The sequence below is a fragment of the Lagopus leucura genome, unplaced genomic scaffold, assembly GCF_019238085.1.
Source record: "Lagopus leucura isolate 7727_CA_CO unplaced genomic scaffold, USGS_WTPT01 Super-Scaffold_739, whole genome shotgun sequence".
Classification (NCBI taxonomy): domain Eukaryota; kingdom Metazoa; phylum Chordata; class Aves; order Galliformes; family Phasianidae; genus Lagopus; species Lagopus leucura.
The window spans coordinates 15,155,528-15,175,499 of NW_024962255.1; the positions used below are offsets into that span (position 1 = coordinate 15,155,528).

The window sequence follows — 19,972 nt, forward strand, 5'->3', positions numbered from 1 at the left end:
AAATCAACACTCTGTGCAGTTTGAATTGTGGTGTAATTTCATAGACATTTGCTGTAGAAGTCACAGAAGTTGTTACCTTAAAATAATAAATGAAGGATTAATGGGGAGTCATTCTTTATATGTGGGTTGCTCTGAAAGTAATGCCTCCCATTATTTCCATGGAAAGTGCACCAGATATAAAGAGCACAATAACACTGTCTGATAGAGAGAATTCTCAGCTACAAAACACTATTTTTCAGCATAGTTTCAACCATTAGGTATGTATTTTCACCAGTAGTGAACAAGAGCTGCATGCTGTGCACCATCTGCACCAGCAGAGGTGACCCAGTGTGACCGTTGCTGAAACGCACCACTTATCACCTCACTGTGCTCACATCCTCTGTTTGGTCTCCATAAGTCTTCAGTAAGCATCAATGAATGGCAGTGGGTGCCATTTATTCTGCATGGAGGAATTCAGTTACACGTCTTTGCTTCATAGAAGCATCCATGTCAGATAGCATTTTTGCCAGACTGCTGCCACAGCAGCAGAATGTAACACAGTATTGGCAGGAACCTCTACTGCTGTACCACTGTCTGCCTCTGTTGTTGTGGGCCAATGTAATAAAATAGGAGGCATTACTTTTGGATCAACCCTTGTACATGCTATGGATGTCAGTTTATATCTGACACACTTAGAAGAGGAAAGGGAGAAGAATGTTTGATTTGAGAGATGACCACAATAAATTGCCACTGTGACTATATTCTCTTTGATGCAAAGTGCAGGGAATGAAGGCGGAGATGAGAGATGTAGAAATGTTAGCAGGTGGAGAGGAGACCAGTAGAATATATAGCCAGATTGTATTTGAAAGCAGAAGCACTGGAAACTGTAAATTATGATATTAGAAGTGAACGTTGGGCTTTCTTTGTGTTAACCTAATTAATTCAGTCCTTGTTTTAGCAGGACTTTCCTATTGAATGTTTCCTACAGTGAAATGATTGTGCCAGTGATATTACACACTCAAATGAGAGAAAGAGAGTATCACAGAAGCCAGAAAGCTTAATTTCTTACTTAAAAAAAATAAATAAGAAGCCTGTAGGTTCCTAAAAACTTTACTTTCGTGTGAGATCTCTCTTTATTGTCATAGATGAAACAGATGGACAAATTACCTCTTTCCCTTCCATTACTTCTCATCTTTTTACTTTTCTTAACTATGCCTGTTTTGTCCTATCAGTTGGATCTGTTAAGGACTTGTCTGCTAGGCATTTCTCTGCAGTCACCAGTTCTTCATCCCCTTGTCTGGAACAGGTAACCAGTTCCTCTGAAACCTAATCTAATCTCATCAGTTACGTCCTGTCATTGAAACATCTCCAGAAATAGGCTGATATACTTAATGTAAGATGATGTGTCATCATGACATCATGCTACGTTTATGCAAGAGATGGATTCTAGTGCTTGGACAGAATCAGATCTTAAATATTTTAATTGGTTTATTGGACTGAAGTTTAAGAGACCTGGCAGGTTAGTGTGATGGATTTTTGCCAGTTACTATCTATATAATTTTTAAAGATGAGTCTGCTGAGTATTAAAGATGAATAAAAAAAGCAATAAATAGAACTGTCTCAAATTGTAGGAACTTCTAAGTGCCTACTTAAAGAATATATAAAGCTAGCAACGTGCATAGCAACACCTACTAACCTCATTATTTTTTTCTCCGTATTAATTTCCCTTACCTCCAAGAGGGCTTTGGAGATCTTTTGGGAAATGAAAAAATGTGAACACAGCTGAACAAAGACAAAAAATTAATTACAAAACAGGAGGACATGATGTAGGGTGCTCTGGTAGGTTCACTTACTGTCTTCAAATTGTGCCATCTATTTGTCGATCTAGTGGCTAAACTCCAGCCATTTCCACCATGTCTTTTAAATGAATATAATGTTATGGCTAGGGATTGCTGTGTTCAATACATCAGGAGCTTTTGTTCTGCTTTAATATGGGGAGGAAAAATAGCACATTACCTTTAAGTTTTTTCCTGTCCATGGATGATCTTCTTTTCTTTGACTTTCTTCCATTAAATGAAACCAAAGCCATTATTCATGTCCTTTTATAATACAAAACCATATTTGTTTCTCAGAATATATTTTCTCATTCTGGCATTAAAACCGTTGATCCATTACTGAGCTAAGGCATTCACCAAACTGCCAAGGTCTGTCCTAAGGCCATGCTTAAAGGCTTGGAAATCAACTTAGGTTGTGATTATGGAGAACTTGGAGGGCTTCCCAGAAAAGACCTGTCCAGTTACTTGTCAGAGAAGATGAATATTGTTTCCATTGATTTTTAAATCTATTCCTGCAACCACTGTTGTAATAGCCACTTGTCAGGACATAGCAAGAGCCAGGAGGCAAAGGTGACTCCACTGCAAACAATGCCCTCACCAGTGGGATGCAACACAGCAGGCAGAGCTGACTCCATTGACAGACTCAGGCAAGGTGAACGAATGGCCAGGCACAGCCTCCATCCAGGGACATAAAAGACAGAGAGATGGGTACAGTGTGAACTCAGAGTCCAGGCAGCAGACAGGGCCAAACGTAGGACTTCTGTGCTTCTCTCAAAGGCTGGCTCTCCTGTCCTCCATCCTTCCTCCAGAAGTAGGATCGAGTAGTTCCGGAACTATTTATGCTCTCTCTGTTTCTCTGTGCAAACAGAGTATATTGCATCCTAAACCTGATTTGAAAACCTTGTAACAGAAAAGCATATGTCTGCCTGACAAGGCAGGGCGTAAAAAATCTGCTTCACCTATCTGTGTAAAGTCACCTTAAAGGTCCGGGTAAATACCTTGTAGTATAACCCAGTAGATGACAGACATCTGCTTCCTGGGTGTGAAGCCAGGTAATAAGATAGGTCTATTTGGAGATTTGCATGGACAGTGGGATTTTGCTCTTTTTTTATTTAAATTTTGAAGATTAACACACTAAGACTACTTCAAGCATAATTATCTTGATACCATACACCTTTTTAAGCTACTGATAGAAAACACAGTGTGAGGGTTGGATGTACCCAACACTCGGAAATAATGCTGTTACACAGTATTATCTTTATCAGGAGAAACAATGTAAATGCTGTAATATTTTTGTAACTACCACCACTCTTAATTTAGGTATAGAGACTCTAAAAGACTTTTCCCTTTCTCCTAGTAATTTCTTCTGGTTTTAAGCTGAGTTTTGCAGATTATGAGTGCTAGAAATAAAGGAAATAAATGGGCTGGTTCAGAAATGCTGCAGTGGGCACATGATTTCAGCTAGTGAAAGAAGACAGGCTTTTATCTGAGTCATGACCAGACGTTTTGAATTTACTTTCATTTTCCTTTGCATTGCCCTAATAAAATCTACTCTTAAAATCTGTTTTAGATCACAGATCTTTAAAATAATAATAATAATAATATTGACACCCGTGCAGTGAATTAATGCTACTGATGATTGGCTTCGGTTTTGGAAACCTTTCCTCAGTGGAAAACCACTGCTCTGATGTTATATAATTCTGCAGCTGCGCCTCAGCTCTCACTGCAATTATTAAAATACATTGATTAGTGAAGGCAAAGATCACATAATGGTGTCAGAGAGGCCTTGATGTGTATCACAGCCTGCTCAGGGAGGTTACAGAGAGACCTACGTGGTTATCCTCATCTATCCTCATCTTCATGACAGTGGAAGTTGTCTGGGAATGAGGGGTGGGGGTTGTACTTAGAACATGCAGCAGTATGAGCTGTCTTTTTAAACAGCTAGCAACATAGAGTGTTTTCAGCTGTATTTCCACGGTTCTTTGGGGAGAGCTGCTGTGAAGCAGTGCTGAGCTTGCTTCCTGCCTGGTTGGTTAGGGCCGCCTGTTTGGGAAAATATCACTGAAATCTCATTAGCACTGCCTGCTAGTATGAGGATACAGTTGATGTGATTGACTGCAAGTGATGCTCAGCAGTAGGGAAGCCACTGAACTTGTTTTTTCTTGGCTGTTGATCTCTAGGCGGTAAGGAATGGGCCCGGAAGTTGGGGGAGAGTAGGAACCTGAGGGAAGTTTGAGGAGGGAAGACAGGAGAGCTAGCCTTTAAGAGAAGTGCAGAAATTCTTCAGGCAGTGAGCAAAAATTGTCTTCATGTACATGCAACAGCAATAGTTCTTCTCTCAAATATTTTCTAAGTGGATAAATTTGAGAGGACTACTTGCAAGTGCCCCAAAAAAAAACAGAGAATGGAAGAACATTTGTTAAATGTTTGGTGCAAACTGTTCCTGAAAGTCTTAGCTGTTTTAAAAACTGGTCCTGTGTTGTGTGGAGTCAGTATTTTCTGCCATCTTTGTGGTCAGTAATCAATGGCTTACTGAAAGGTGTCCAACATCTGCCTTTTGTGTACTGCAGCTTGAATGGAGACGATACATTTACTGGCATAGACAGCAGCTTTAAATGATTTTAGGTTATGTATAATTGAAAGTATCTGTCAGCATCATCCATCTGCACTTCACAAAATAAAGAGACTTGCAGTGCTGCATTTTATCCTGACGTGTCTGTGATAAGTTTTTCTAAAATGAAGCAGAACAGAGAGTTGTTTCCTCTGTTACACGTGGAACCCTCACCTTTAAAAGGTACTCAGCATCCATTTAACTTTTGCTGATTAATTAGGACAGCAGCACCAGTTTATTGTGTGTAATCTGTGTCTCTCAGCACCTTGGCATTTATTCACCACTTAACAATAAATAGCCTAGTGTCTATGTGCTTTTCCTTCCGAAAGAATTTTTTTTTCAGTTTCCGTATTAAATGAATAAATAATTTAATGTGTTTTTGTAATGTAACTTCTAGAATGAAACAGCATTGAGCAAATTATTGTGTCATTACAGAACAGAAGGAATACATAATAGTATGCCCATTCTGAGTTAGTTTTATTGTTAATTCAAAAGGAAAATTACCTGACTTATAATAAGCAATTTAAACCATGTTAGATCCTAGTCTGAAGGTTAAGGCTTGTTCTTGTTCTGCTTGAAAAATGAGACAGTAGAAAATAAATATCTTTGAGACAGCGTATACTGTGGCTACCTGGTTAGTTTAACTGGGAGAAGGCAGACATCTTGCAAAAACAGGTGAAGGCAGAGGAGGTAAAATGTGAGAGCTCAGTAACTGACCCTTGTTTCTGATTGTTGTTTTTATCTTGATAGTGTCGGGAAGAAATTTTAAGGAGGTGCTTTGTTTGCTTTATAATAGAAGTAGCAACTGAATCAATCAGGTTCAAGCCTCTTCCAGCGCTCCCTAATACCCTGTAACACTCCATTGCACTAAGTTTGCAGTGTCTTATTACAGGAGCGTTCACTGTGTGCTGTCAGCTCCTGTTAAAATAACTCCTCTAGAGATGTGTGCTAGTATGTCATCCTGGCTGAAAACCCTCTTCTCCCAGACCTTGCCTGGGAGAGGATACAGCTTTGAGCCTCCCTCCAGTTTGCATCTTCAGAGAGCAGAGCACAGTGGCATGGCCAGAAGCACTGTGCTTCCTCCGACGGACCCTGCATGCATCACCGCTCCACCAAGCGCCATTGCCTGTTATGTTTTAAAATACAGAACACTTCTTGTGGCATCCTTTTAGTGGTTTAAAGAGAGTTCATCTCCACCACCACAGGGGCAGAGCATACTCTCAGATTTATGTATTTGTTCTTTAAATGTGTTAATTTTTTATTAGTGGTGCTAGAACAGGTGATTTTTCTGTGTCCATCCACAGATTTATTCCCATCTCAAATTCCAATAATAGTGTCTGAGCATACTTAGCTACTGTGCATTTGGTTTGGTTTCCTTTTTTTTTTTCTCTTGATAATGAGGTCAGTTCCCTGACTGAAACTGTGAGCCACATTAGGGCAAGAGAAGCAATTTAGTGCTGCTGAATGCATTTGCAGAGTGTAGTTTCCCTCGTCAGCTTGTCAGTCTGAAGGCATCCATAAAGCTACGACAGCTTCAGAAGACAAACTCCGGCAGCGTGCTGTCAGGGTGCCAGGCACTGCTGGCTGTGTGGGCTGCCTTCCTTCCCTCCCTCCTTCTCACCCTCCCTCTCCCACCCGCTTCTCTCCCCCTCTCCCTCCTCATCCCCCCGCCCTGCATCCCTCTACCTTATTGATGTGGGTCTCGGTGCTGCCATGCTCTGTAGCAGCACCTTCTTGCTTTCCCCCTTGATCCTCTTGCCGCTGGAACAAAAGGAGAGCTGGCTGCCAGCGGTGCAGCACCTGCCGGTGCAGTCCGATGGAGGAGAGGAAAGCGGGCACCCTGCATCCCGTTCTGCCCCAGTGGCGGTGAGCGTGTTCAGCCACTTTGCTTGAGATGCCTTTGAACCGCTGCCAGATCCCATTGTCTGCTGTGCAAACGGAGCTCAACGCCCCGCTGCAATGAGATGCACAGCATGTTAAGAGAAAGGAACGAAGCTGTATCCCCACCCTGAAGGAGAATCGTGAATCTGCCGTGTGCCATGATAATCTGAATCCAGGACCGTGCTTCTCTTACTTTCCCTTCATTGTTCCTGGGATTTCAGGGTGTGATGTGGAAGCTTTCCTGAGAGGAGCTGCAAGGCAAGATAGTTTATGGGGAGAAAGCAGCTGTGCATTTGAGCTGTTTATGTGAGACTGTGCTTTGCCCACTACCCACCTGTAGCTGCTGTATGGAATACCAGCTAGGGCTTAATGTTCTGTGTTAAGCTCATCATAGAATCATCATGGATCTGCTCTCTTCAAATGTGAATTTATTTGCATTTTTCCATTTGTTTGTACTTAAAATTCAGCATCCTTAGGCTCTCAAAATGATTTGGCAACATTGAGGGAAGGGAATGCAGGCACTGCTACTGATAATGATTCAGGCATCCACCAACTGTGCAGCCCAGCTGCCCTTCTCGGGAAAGGCCAGCTTAGTTCATTTATAATTTTTGTGGAGAGCAGCTCTCAGGCTTTCCACTCTCCTTGCTTTCTCTTTGGCTTCACGTCTTTCCTTACTGGCTGCCAGACCCCTTTTGAGTGAGAACTTCACTTTTGGGCATCACCTTTAAGGTAGGAATTTGAATATTTGTGTTAATCTGTGTTATTCTTTATTATTACCTAGATTGTAAACATTGTTTGCAAGAAAACATTGTTTGTATTCATGCTCTGCTATTTGACTGTGTGTTTAACTAGTCGTCATTTGCAAGGAACATGCTTTGACAGGAGGATGGAGGAGCCGTTCTGTTCTTCAGTGATTGTGTTAGGCAGTGCACTAAGTGGAGTTGGCAAGGCTTGTATCTTGCTCTGCTATGCTTGCTACATTTCTTGAGTGTTAAGCTCCATGTTAGTCCCTTGTTCTCCTCCTCCTCCTCCCTCTGCACTTTCCTTCCCTTCCTTGATTGAGTGTTTAACCTTTCCTAATGAGTTAAATTCAGATACTAAAATGTGGCCTGTAATAAGTTGGTGGCTCAAATGCTTGGGGAATAGTATAAGGAGTCTGGGTATAACTGCATTCCTTTGCTGTTATGCTGAAGCTACTGCTTACCCTCTATTAAAGGTAGATACTCTGTAGACCCTTCTAAGTCAATCTTGGATACCTGACCAGAAGGTGAACAGATATCAACAATATTGGTAACTGATGAAATCTTTGTAAAGATTGGAGCCATTACAGACAATATTTTAAAAATCAGATGATGTTTCTTGTGCTCCCTGAGGATTAATGCAGCCACGTTTCCTAGTGGTTTGTTGTGCAGCAGTCTAGATTTGCCTTTGCATATCAAGAGCAAAGCTGGTTTTGCTAAGCTAATATTTAGCAACATGAAATATTAGAAGTAGAAAATTTTGTATATGTTTTTTTTTCTTTCACCAAGAACTAGTAACAGAAAATCATTTTGTTACAATGTGTTTGATTTTCATTTTTAAATTCCCTGGGAAATGATACACTTAGAAGATGTTCTGGTCATTAAGAAATTTCTTGATCTTCAAGCTTAAGGATGAAGACCTCCTAATCTACTCACGCTCACGGCACTTTGAACAGAATTTTAGTCTTTAAGTGATGTGCGTCAGTTAACCAGTCAAGTTCATCTCTGATGCTATTGGTGCTCCTGCAGCATTGCCAAAGGTTGCAAATGTAGAACATAAAAGCGTGGCTTGGAGCACAGACCAGAAACTACTCACAGAAACTCTTTTCAAAATCTTGGGTTTTTTTTTTTTATTCTTATTGTAGTGGATGTAGTCAGATGATTAGGCTGCTTTATAAGTAACTATCTAAATGCAGTGCCTGCAGTCTACAACCTTTTCTCTATGATGCCACTATGTGGGGAGGAGATGTTATTTCCAATTCCATTCTCACCCCTTCGTCTTCCTTTCCCAGCTTCAGCTTGTAAAAGACAAAGAAGGCTGGTGTTCTCTGCTTAAGTGATGTGATATACTTTGGGTTTGCAATAAAATTTTTTCCCTGTTATCGTATTTATTTTAAGACTTTGGCCTTCCTATATGCTATTAAATTCAAGAATCTCAAAAAGATAATTAAATTGTTGACAGATATGTTCAAATAATGAAGAACTGAAGTAACCTGTCACAGGTCACATGCCGATTACTCCAGGAAAATTGAGTATTATTTCACCACTGGAATTGATGGGCAACCTCCTATATGGTTTTTCTGCTTTGATGGTTTGAAAGAAATAGAATATAAAAATATAAATGATTGTTTCATGAAAATGTTCTCCATTTCTTTGCACCATCCAGAAGTTATGTATCGAGTCTCTTCATCGTAGATGAAGTATAATGAAAAGTTATTAAGCCCACTGCTGTCCCCCATCCTAAAGCAACCATTTTATATGCTTAGTAAAATGTTACAGCATTTCATGAGTGGATGCAGCCATTTGCCTGAAACCACAATTAAGTTCTGATTGCACAAGCTCCCATTCTGCATAGTATTAGCACTTCAATGTGTAGCTGTGTCTCTCCTGACAGATATCGTCGCTCATACCAGTCCCTGAGTTTCCATCTATCAGGATGGAGTGCCACCTGTAGCGTAGTGCTGCTGGACTGGAGTAGGTACTTGAGCAGTTACCACTCTGTGGGATGCCAGTTTTGTGGTGTTTCATGATGGAGTCACTCAGTGCAGCGAAAGCACTTTGGTATGTTTGAAAGCTAGGAACCTCATTTTAGTCCTCTGGAGAGCTCTAAATAAGGTGATGGATTCAATAAGTGTGTTTCAAAGGAGGCAATTGGTAGTGCTCATTTATAAAAAATGTTGCTGGGTTGCTGGATAACAAGAAGGGGAAAAGGTTGAGAAAGACAGTCTGCAAACTAAGCCTACTTATATACATTAGGATGAGCCCAGGCATGAAGCGAAAGACAAACTCTGAGCTCTTTATTATCTAATACTCCCTTAGGGCAATAACCAACTCCCTTTAGAGCTACAAACCAGGCACAAGGACTGGCAGACAGCAAGTACACATTGTTCTCAGAATATGGATGGTACTGGAGTCTTTCACTATGAATTTGAAGCCATCTTTAATGCAAAATATTCCTTGAAGGGATTTTTGTTGCTTACCATCTCAAAAGTTCCTTTTAATCCAGTGTGACGCATTCTTCCAAACAAAAGGTTGTAAAGTTAGGTATTGTACAACAAAGGGTGCATAATGTTGCTTTTTCATAGCCTCATGTATGAGCTGAGGTTATACAGATGCCCTCCTTTTTAGAACCAAGAAAGACAGAATGGAGAAGTTCACTTTTCTACAGTATTTACTGGGCACTCCATGCTGCATGCTTCATTTCAAAGTAAGCACTTTTATGCTGAAAAATCAAGAGAGAATATATTTGTGGGCAAATGTCTCCTAGGGAGAGGGTGTGTGGTGGGTGTTGGGTGAGCACATAATTCCACTGGTACCTCCCACTGCTGTATATACAGCTACTGTTTTGGATTTATATAAGGAGTGGGGAAGACAATTTGAGGAATCTCTTCTGAAGTGGTAGGGAACTTGGGGGTAGCATTCATGACATTGTTTTTGCCTGTGTACATGAATTGGTTGATCCATCTACTTAGGATCATGAAGGAAAGCAAAACTCTCTCTAAAAAGGTAGAGGACTCAAATATCTTCTTTTTGTATTCCTAGCTCTTGCAAAGTCCAAGGTGATTCTTCATATAAGCAATTTGACCTAAAGTAAATTCACTGTCATCCTCCTTCCCAATGAATTAAATGCCACTGCCAGCAGTTTAACCTTTGAGGTGGCCCTTGTTGAATGAGCGCCGTTCCTCTGTTTGACGCAAACAGCAGCAATAAAAAAAAGAAACGTATGAGTTTGGCAAATACAGTGGAGGGGAAAATGTCTTCACCCCTTTCACAGACCAACTTCTGTGCTGTAAGCAAGTGAAGCCAAGTTGAAGTCATTCTTCTAATTGAGAACTGCAAGAGGATTTTTCACCTTCTGTCTGTCTCAAATCTCATTATCTGGTATGTTTACAATAGAGCAGGTGGCAATCCCACCTTTATCGCTTTTTTGAATTTTATTTTACAGGATAGCATCAGGATAAGAATTCATTCTGATCTGTTCACAAAGTGCTGCTGAGGCACCATTGCTCACAGTCTTTGTTTAACATGGTTCTCATTTTACAGATGCGGTTTGGGCAATGTGTAACCACAAGTTAGAAGTGAAATAGTAGACAGATCTCAGTCCTACTCTCAAATTCCCTTGCTTTAAAAATGATATTTATCTGTCTCCGAGAAGGTACTTAAAGAGTTCTCATTGTTTCTGCAAATAATCTTGGAAAGCATTTTTTATGCTTGTGGACAGATGTGTGGTAGAGGAAGTTGAAGATTTCAAAATCCCACCCTGTCTTGTCTCTTGTGATAATGCTCCTCTTCCTTCTGCCCCTTCTGTAGCTGTTCTTAGGAGAGAAGAAGGCAAAAATGATGCTGACATTTACCTGACAGGCAGTCTGTGGTATTGGTCTCCTGAACATGGAGCTCCCAGTTCTGGCTCAGCAGTGGAGCACTCAGTGGAGTGTTCCTCTCTAAGTGCCCTGCGGAGTCCAGATCTGGATGGAAGGACACAATTGGCTCCTCAGTGTATGTGTGTTAGAAAACAGTTGTCTTAACTCTGAGAGGAGCTGAACGGGAGTAGCCTACAGTAGTCCTATGCACACCTACATACTGCTTGGATGGGGTTTGCTGCTGCTGCCAAAGGGCCACTCTGCTGAGTGGGAGGAAATGAGAAGCTGAAACCGAGCACTGGGTTTCCAGGAGCTGGAATGGCCAATGCGTTCGTCAGTCTGGCAGCCTCCTGTAGCCAAAGAGGAGGGGATGTGTGCATGTCCTCTCCTGACTAGAAAGGATACAGGTGAGTTTGCACGTTTGCCTGTGCAGTGACTCCAAACCCAGTAGGCCAGTAGGAATACAGCGAGGCTGGGTTGCCTCCAGCAGCAGGCTGCTGCCTCGAGCTGCTGCTTGGTCATGTCAGATAAATAGGTTGGGACAGTGCAGGCAAGCAAAGAGGTCTTTGTGCAGAAATTGGCATAAAAGCAACAAAGCAAGGTTCTTGCTACGAGTATCAAGGTATCAGCAGGTCCTTTGAATGAGCTTTCCATTAGGCCTCCAGTAACAGATGTTCTGCAAGCCAAGTAGTGCTTTGTGAGAGAATGAGGACAAAGTCAAAGTTTTCCATATTGCAGAAACACTAACCCAGATCCATAATGCAGAGTCAATTTTGCAATTCACATGGAGGCTTCATTTCTTTGTTGTGTACCAAAACAGAGCATGTCTTCCAAAAAGCTGTAATTTTTACATTCCAGCTACCAAATTAATTATGTCAGATTTAAGTAGACCAAATAATTAGAACTAAAATTAATCTGTGTATTTAACTTTAACATTGTCTAAAATTTCAAAAGATGCTTATCGTGGTTTAATTTTTTAGTAGAACAATTACAGCTCTTCAAAGTTTCTTTAGCTAAAAATTATTTAATACTTGTGTTTTGGCTACACTAGAGAAGATAAGAAAATATGGTTTGGATATCTCAGGCTGCTGTTATTCTCCCTTTTCATGGCATAGTAGAAAAAGAAGAAACAATTTTTAATGTATGTACAGTGTTAATCTAATTCAGAGCTTCTAAAATCCATGAATTATTTAGCTGTAGTGTTACTGCAAAGTCAAGTTTGCATTACTTGAATGCTCTAAATGTGATTGTTTCTCTCCCATCACAACTGTGCATAAGAGTTTAGTGTTAAGTGACTGAAAACTATAAAGTGTCTGTTACCTTGCTGAGCTTAGCTAGTACATCTCTACTTCAGATTTCGATACAAGTGAGGAATTTCAGCATTTATCATGTTCATTGTGAGTGTTCTTTAATTCAGGTGCCAGGTACACCACCTTGCTAATACAGCTTTTGTGTCAGTATGGAGAACTATCTCAGCTGATAGGACAGAAAGTACTGTAAGAACAGTGGTGTAGTGATGCAGTCTCTGGCTTCTTTTCTTCCCCAGCACTTCTCTGTGAGCAGAAGAAACAGGTGAATGTAGTCAGTACTGCAAGCATAATACATTTTCACAGCCAAACCAGCAGTGGCTTCAGTCAGGATATGAATGAAATGCTCTGTGTGCCTGGATATTGCAAGACATGGTGAACTTTACACTTGCAGACTTCATAAGCCCTCTTCCATGAGCATTAAATACATAAGCTGTAAGCAAGCTAGTGTATTCCTCCTGGAAATTTGTCCTTGTAGATGTTCAGTCTTTCAGTCCCTGCTTCTTCTGATTATTAGAGAGCCCATGTTTTTTAGAAGTAGGCAAACTAGACCTAATGTTTGAGGCAAAATTTGTCTTTAGCTGCTATGTTTCTGCCCCCATACGCAATGTGATCTGTCATTTTCTCCTATGCCCCTCTGACTCTCTGTATACTCCTCCCTTGATCTCTTCCTCCTACTCTCAGCTTTGCATTTTGTTGTGTGCTGCCTCCTATTCCTGGAACAGTCTCCCAGCTCTGCTGCCAAATCCTCCCTCTCTCTCTCTCTGCTCTTGCAAACCTATTTCTTCCAGTAATAATTTTTAAGCTGTCTACCTGACTAATTGTCTCTCTGTGCTTTCTTTCCTATATTTGTTGTTCTGGACCATGTTTCTTATTGTGAGATAAGACATACTGCAGGATAAGGAGTATATTTGCCACTATTTTTGGTGCCTTGTTTACATTAGGTCATTATTCAATAATTACTAATAAATTCTCCGTACTATTTGAGTGCAGAATCTTTCACTAATTTATAGTTCGGTTTTCCATATGCTATGAAAGAGCAGCTGTGCTTTATCTTAAGGTAATTGCTAGACTGTGAAAATTAGTGTGTGTGTTACAGCATGTAGCATCAGCTAGCCTCTTTGTAGAGTTCAGCTGTGTTTGCCCACTTTCATGAAATGGTGGTAGAAAATACAGGGCTACCAGCAAATCTGGTGTTCAGTAATAGGATGGTCACAGCATGGCTTCACCGTTGGTGGTCATTTTGGAGCGATGACTGTTCCTTTCCCAGCATGGACAAGCTCTTGTAGGCATGCAGGGAGATGTATCTTCTGTTTATAAAGCCCTAGCAAGTCATTGTTTGTATGTAACAAATTTTACCACAAAAACTTGCAGAAAAGGAGCCACTGTATTGGTATAACTGTATGTTGATAAGTTATGTTGTTGTATGCAATGGCAATAGGTCACTGGATTTTTTGCGGTGCATTTTCTGGACTGAATGCCTTCTATCGGGCTAGACTAAGAGAACTGGGTTCTCTTTTCTACTGAGCACCTCACCATACAGCATGCAAAGGATACTGATCTTTCTACTGCAAGTAATTTCATTTTTCTGGCAATTCTGTTCTTTTCCGTAGAGCTGAGTGCAAGGCAGTCTGAGCAATTTTAACAAAAAATTGTTGGCATTTCATGTTTTCAATTCAGTTTTTTGAATCAAGATTTATTGAAGGGAAAAATAAAAAAGCACAACACCTGAAAATATTACTGTTACTTTACACTAGATTTCATAATTAACAGTGTTGAGTGCTTTTATTTTCTTAAGTCCCGTTTCTGTTAATATCTGACCTCGTGACTTACTGTTACATGTGAAATGCTAATATTTCCTATATTTAAGCTTATCCTATAGGTACTTACATAAGCTTGCAAAGTGGCATACGAGAATGACTCAGTTAGGTTAGTTATCGTGTTAGTTAGGCTGACCCAAAAAGTTAAGCATAAGTTTTTGTATAATCCAAATAAAAAATTGAACTTGGAATCTAAATTTCTTAATGGAAAAAATAATTTATTCGAAACAAAAATAGTCTCCTTTTTAACAGTGAAAAATCAGCCAAGTTTTTACTAGCTTAGTGAATTTTTTGGAAATTTTAATATCTATACATTTTGGGGAAAAGGCTCCAAAGCAGCTATATATATGTATTTACATATATAAAGGATCTGAAAACTATATTTGGGCATCTAATAGTTTTCTGTACCCGGATTCTTTTGTCTTCAGCAGCACTTTATAACTGAGATGTACATTTTACTCAAATTTCTTCAGCTTTCTTGACAAAACTTCAGCTTTATCAAAGGGTTCATTTGATTGCAAACATGGCAGGTTTTGTTCCTGAATTTGTCAGTACGGTTAATTAGGATGTTAATGAGGCCCTGGACTTATTCTGCATGAAGGAATATTCTAAAGATGCAGCTTCAAAGCAGAAAGAAATTCTACTCGTAATCAGTTGACTAATTAAAAATATAAGAATGCAGCACTTTCTTTAGCAATTAAGTCTATAAAATGGGAGGAAGGTAAAGAACTAGTGACATGTAATTATGTAACAGTTTTAAATGAATTAATACATTTGAGGCGTATGTATTTTGAAATCATGAGTTTTATTTGTCCATAGTGATTGTCTAAAAAGCAAGATTTCTACAAGGAGGAACTGAAAGTATACTGGGGTATTTAAATTCTTGTTTAAAAGTGATAGCGAGTGTGGAAATAAGTGCATTGCCTGTGTTTCTGTGATTGTGTAACAATTACAAACACAGATAGCATGAGAGAAAATTAAATAATTCCACCCACATTAGAACAGGGAAGTCTAACAGTAGCCACAACCCCTTATCACCCTGTTTCTCTAGCAAAACTCCCTCCTGCTGTCACTTGCAAACTAAGTGTACGAAGCTCCTGCGGAGTCGTAAGGTCATAAGGACTCCAGTACTTGCACTGACCCACCTGATCTGGGGTCTCCATCTATCTTCCTCCTCTTGCTTTCCTGCTTTTGGGTGAGGACAGGGAGATTCTATCCCCCTCAGCCCTTGCCATGGGATGGCTGTAGGGAGGTGCAGAATGTGGAGGACTTCCTTAGATTTTAAGGCCCCACTTCCAACCTGTTATCAGGTTCTTCTCCAGGGTGGCATCTGCCTCAGGGCCTTGGATAGATGAACTCATCTTTGTGGGCATCTGTTAGCCATGACTGATAATGGATCACATATCTTCTTCTCCCTCCTCCTCAAGCTCCATGACTGGATTTACGAGTTAGAGGACATATTTAATGACTGCCTGGCTTCAGCTAAAGCTCCAGCGAAGTTGTCTCAGCAACACTTGCCAATCCCCAAAGAGTTGGTTCAGAGCAGTGACAGAGACAGTTGCATTCTTAAGCGTGGTACTTAAGCATGGTGCTCTGTGTACGAGTCACCTAAAGTCATCTCTGAGAGCCAGGAGCCTGGTACTCCTGAGCAACTAATTTGCGTCAAGTAGTCCCACAGGCAGGTAGCAAAGCTTAGCTACATCTAACAGGGTATTTATGCCCTGTACAGTCACAAATTTCCATTGAAGGGTTTGGGAATCAGGGCTGTGACCTGACTTGTAGACTGGCTGCGTTCTTCTACAGAATTTGGAGGCTGACCTGAGGCCATGGGTGACAGGAGGAAAGCTTGTGCACAGCCAAATGGACCAGGCCAGGTGATGCTGGTGTAAGGCTGGAAATGGCCAGAGCTGCCTGCTGGGGAGCAACAAGTGCTGACTGCTGCACCAGGGAATAGGAGATGGGAGCCAAAAAGGATAAGAAGCTGATGTGGGTAGCATTCTCAGCAACAAGGTGCAATCCTTAGGTATGCACACATGACAGCAAGAGGTGATTGTTGACATCAGATTCAACATTGAGTCCAGTGGTCACTGAGTGAGTCCATAAGGCACCAGGAAGACCCAAACCCAAGTCAACAAAGCAGAGCACATACAATATAGTTCAGGTCAGGGTCTAAATTTGAGTACAGCTCGCAGGCAGGGAGGGTGGGAGCTGCTGTACAGAGTCAGGGAATATGCCCTCCTTATAAACCTGAGAGATTCTGCCCATGTGAATCTTGGCGCAAATACACAAGAACAGGTAAGTACAAGAACCTTTCCTAATGCTTCATCTTTGGTAGAGCTTACTTACAACGTTCTGGAGTTAATTTGGACAAGCTTTCAGCATAAAGGTATTAAAACAGTTGTAGTTGTTCCCTACTGTCATACTTTACTAGATAAAATAGGCTGGAAAGGATTAGCTCCTATGTGTTAACTGACAGGAGGAAGCAATTGGATGTAGATCAGCGTCTTGCTAATTGAGGTGAATTTTTTCAAGTATTAGGAAGTTGAAAGGGAGAATGGCTAGGCTACTTCATATTGCAAATGAACTTTCATAATATACATTTCTATATTAAGACATTTCAAATCTGAGTTGTCATGTTTTAGCTGCACTTTGACTGTATTTCTTCACTGGATTAAGTTACTGATGAGAAGGCAGCAGGGAAGACATTTTGCTTTCAGTAGCAGGGTCATTTATCTGAATTGCAATAAGCAGGGCACATGAGGGAGTGGAAGTTAGATCCATATCCATATCTCTTGTGGAAGGAACTGCATTTGTTTCCTGTTCTCACAGTTGCACTGAAAATGTTCTGCCATGATAGAGCAAAGTCTTTGATCACTGAGTTGAGAGAAGACTGAAGATGGTGTGTTCCCACCATTTGGAGTGACTAACATCTTCATTCCTCCCCTAGGTGGGATTGGAGTGCTCCTAGTGAAGCTGCACTTACTGTAGCTCTCTATTCCCCAGCAATCAAAGGCTGGCATCTCGTATCGTTGCCTCTTCTGGAAAAAGCGTTAAGGGCAGAGAGTGTGCAGATGCAGATTGTCAGAAGAGGCACAAAACAGACAGAAAGCAAAGCACCCATTAAAATGGTGTCATTTTTGTGGTAGGCTGATAGCTGGGTCTTAGAACTTCAGTGGAGTATGAAATAAAGAATTAGGGTTGCCCCTTTGGATATCTCTGAGGAAAGTACCTTCTCTGTGAGCAGGTGTGTTGCAGGAGCAGAGCAGTTACATCCCCTCAGCTGGTGGAAAGCACAGCCTTCTGTGAGCTCTTGCAGTGCCAGTCTTTCCTTTCAGTTCCAGCGAATGTGTGCTGCTGGCAAGCTGCGTACTGTTTGTGTTAAGTAGGTAATAACTGTTGAAGGCTGAAGTTTTTTGTGGTTTGTTTTTTTTTTTTTTTTTTAATTTATTCAGATCTGCATTTTGTTGCTCTTGCAGGAGGTGTGAAGTTGCACACCTGTCTGGGGATAATTAAAAGAAAAAAGTAATTACTGCTTCATTGCACAGGTCTTCTATCAGTCTGACAGCTGGCCAGCTGGCAGCTTTCCTCCTTACCACAGGTCTGTACCAGAATAGGCCTGTCCCTGCATGGGGACTCATCTAAGCAGAGCACAGCATTGCTTGAAGGCTCTGAGTGTGTCTGTAGGAGCAGAGTAGGCACCATTGGTGTTTCTTGCCTCTTTGATCTGAGTTTGGAATTCTGTGGGCAGTGTCTCACTGCAGGATTTGACTGGCAGTGGGTGCTAGCTGATACACATGTCCAGAGCCCAGACGTGAGCTTGATTGGCAATTACATTACAATGTGGCTGTAACTTCCAAAGTATTTTTTTAATCCAGTATGTGGAATACAGCCACCCCCATTTTTCTGAAGGCTCACCATTTTCTGCTGACATTATTGGATTCTTCATATTCACAAGAGAGCTGAGCAGTGCCTGCAGGCCTGACATATGGGTAATCACTACAGCCAAGGGAGAGGTTGCGGTGTCCCAGGAGGAGCCAGGCAAGGGAGGAATTCTGTGTCATGATGACAACATTAAAATGGAATGGGTTGGAAAATGGATCAAATTCTGTCTCTGATTCCTTTGTAATTCAGTTACTGCAATCCCTCTCGTGCCCAAAGCACCTTCCTGTCTCTCATCTTCCTTGTGCCTTGGCATGAGTGTGTTAGCAGCTCCCAGAAAATATATGGATATTCTTGTCTCTGGTTTTGGATGAGTACTGGGTTTTTGTACCGATCTCCACAATAATTCAGAGTGCTGGAAATATCTGGAGATCAGATATTGAAACCACACAATTCTGATTATTATCTTGCGTTCACATCACATCAGTTGCCATGTGGTTTAGCAGCTGATAATTCTTTAAATGGTTTGTGTTTCACATTAGCACTGTATATCAGTAGGAAACAGAGCTTCTAAGTTTTATAAAGGGTTTGTTTTAATGCTGGTGATTTGTGAGGTAGCTGAGGATGGACCTGATACTCTCTGATATAGCGATGCTTTCCTGGTAGGACGGGAGCTCACTGAGCCTGTGTCAGTGCACCAGAAAATAGTACATCCTTCCTGTGCTTTCAGACTGCCTCCTCCTGCAGTTTGCGCTCAGGCAGTGCTGGTAAGCTGACAGTAAGAGAGTTTGGAGCAAACCTTAACTTACCTCTAAACTTGAAGTTTTTATGGTGATGAATTCCAAGGAGTTCGATCTCAAAAGAGGAGCCAGGTATTTTCTTTTCTTTTGAGAGGGATTAATTTTCAGTGTGGTGAGTGGTGTTTTGTTTGTTTACTTTGGTGTAGATTTTTCAGAGCTTTGTATTTTGAGTTGTGAGTGGTTTCTGACATCTCTCTTACCTTTCAATATAAATTTTGCTGGGTATTTTTGTTGTTGTTTTTTTTTTTTTTAACTTTTTTTTTCTTTGAACCTCAACTAGCTAATGTGGTCCCCAAAGAGCTTAATGCATGCTGTGCCAGCTGGCATGCCCTCTGGCTGTGAAGCCTTGTTAAAGAGATCAGAGCTGACAGATTCTTGAGCAGCAATCTGATACAGGCCTTTTTAAAATTTTTTTTTATTATTTTTTTGATTTTTTGAGCTCACCCATGTAACAAATGGGGGCTTGTTTTGTAGCTTCGCTAGGGGCTTGAATGGAGTCATTGTTATCAAAACACTGCTGTGATTCACAAGTGCCCAGAAAGGGGCTTCCTCTCCCTCTTGCCCCTCAGTTGGGCACTGCAGGTGTGGTAGCCCAGCTTAAAACTCCAGTTTTGTCCTTATTCTACAGAATAATCCAGCTGCCTTGTGATTTTCATATTTAAACCGATACAGGAAATTTGAAGCTACAGCTCTTTGCAAAACACTAAAAACGAATTGGGAGAGGTGAGTGAGAGAACCAGAGAAGGTGCTCTTCATGTTGACACTCTGGGGCTAGAATCATAAAAGTAATGTATTACATTGCCAGGCTTTGGCACAGATCAGTACACTCCGTGTTCTTACTGTTACACTGGTGCTTAGATTATGAGTTCCACCAGAAGGCACTTGCTTGGAAGTTTCTGCAGGTGATACACAGACTATTGAGTTTTTAAGTCCCTCTTCAGATTATTTTTGCCTGTAAAAATGCCATTTTGTCTAACACATGAAGATCGTGGACATATCAGGGAATCCCAAATAGTCTAATTATTCTATTTCATCTAAAGGGATCAAAAACCGAAAGGATATGAGCTGTTTGGGAAGACACTGACTTGCAATTCTCAGTCTTCTCAGTCAAAATTGAGAATGTAGGACCCAGAGTGGAGTGTTTTGTATGGATTTATGGTGCAGGATTGGAATGAAGGCTGCTTTACTTCACAACTGATGTGCCTGGAGCTGTTTATTTGGCGTGTCTTGTATGGAATTCACCTCATAAAAAGATGCCGT

The 19,972-nt window shown here is 41.0% G+C and overlaps 1 protein-coding gene across 7 annotated transcripts in view; it reads left to right on the forward strand.

Annotated features, from left to right (window-relative positions):
• NDST2 (N-deacetylase and N-sulfotransferase 2) overlaps nt 1-19,972 on the forward strand; it is a 104,443-nt gene that overhangs the window by 57,890 nt on the left and 26,581 nt on the right. The window contains exon 1 of one of the 7 annotated variants that reach the window (XM_042862837.1): nt 18,699-18,784. The exons of the other annotated variants lie outside the window; for them this stretch is intronic. The gene's annotated coding sequence lies outside the window, so the exon portion shown is untranslated. Of the gene's footprint in view, nt 1-18,698; nt 18,785-19,972 lie in introns of those variants that run through there. 7 annotated transcript variants of the gene reach the window in all.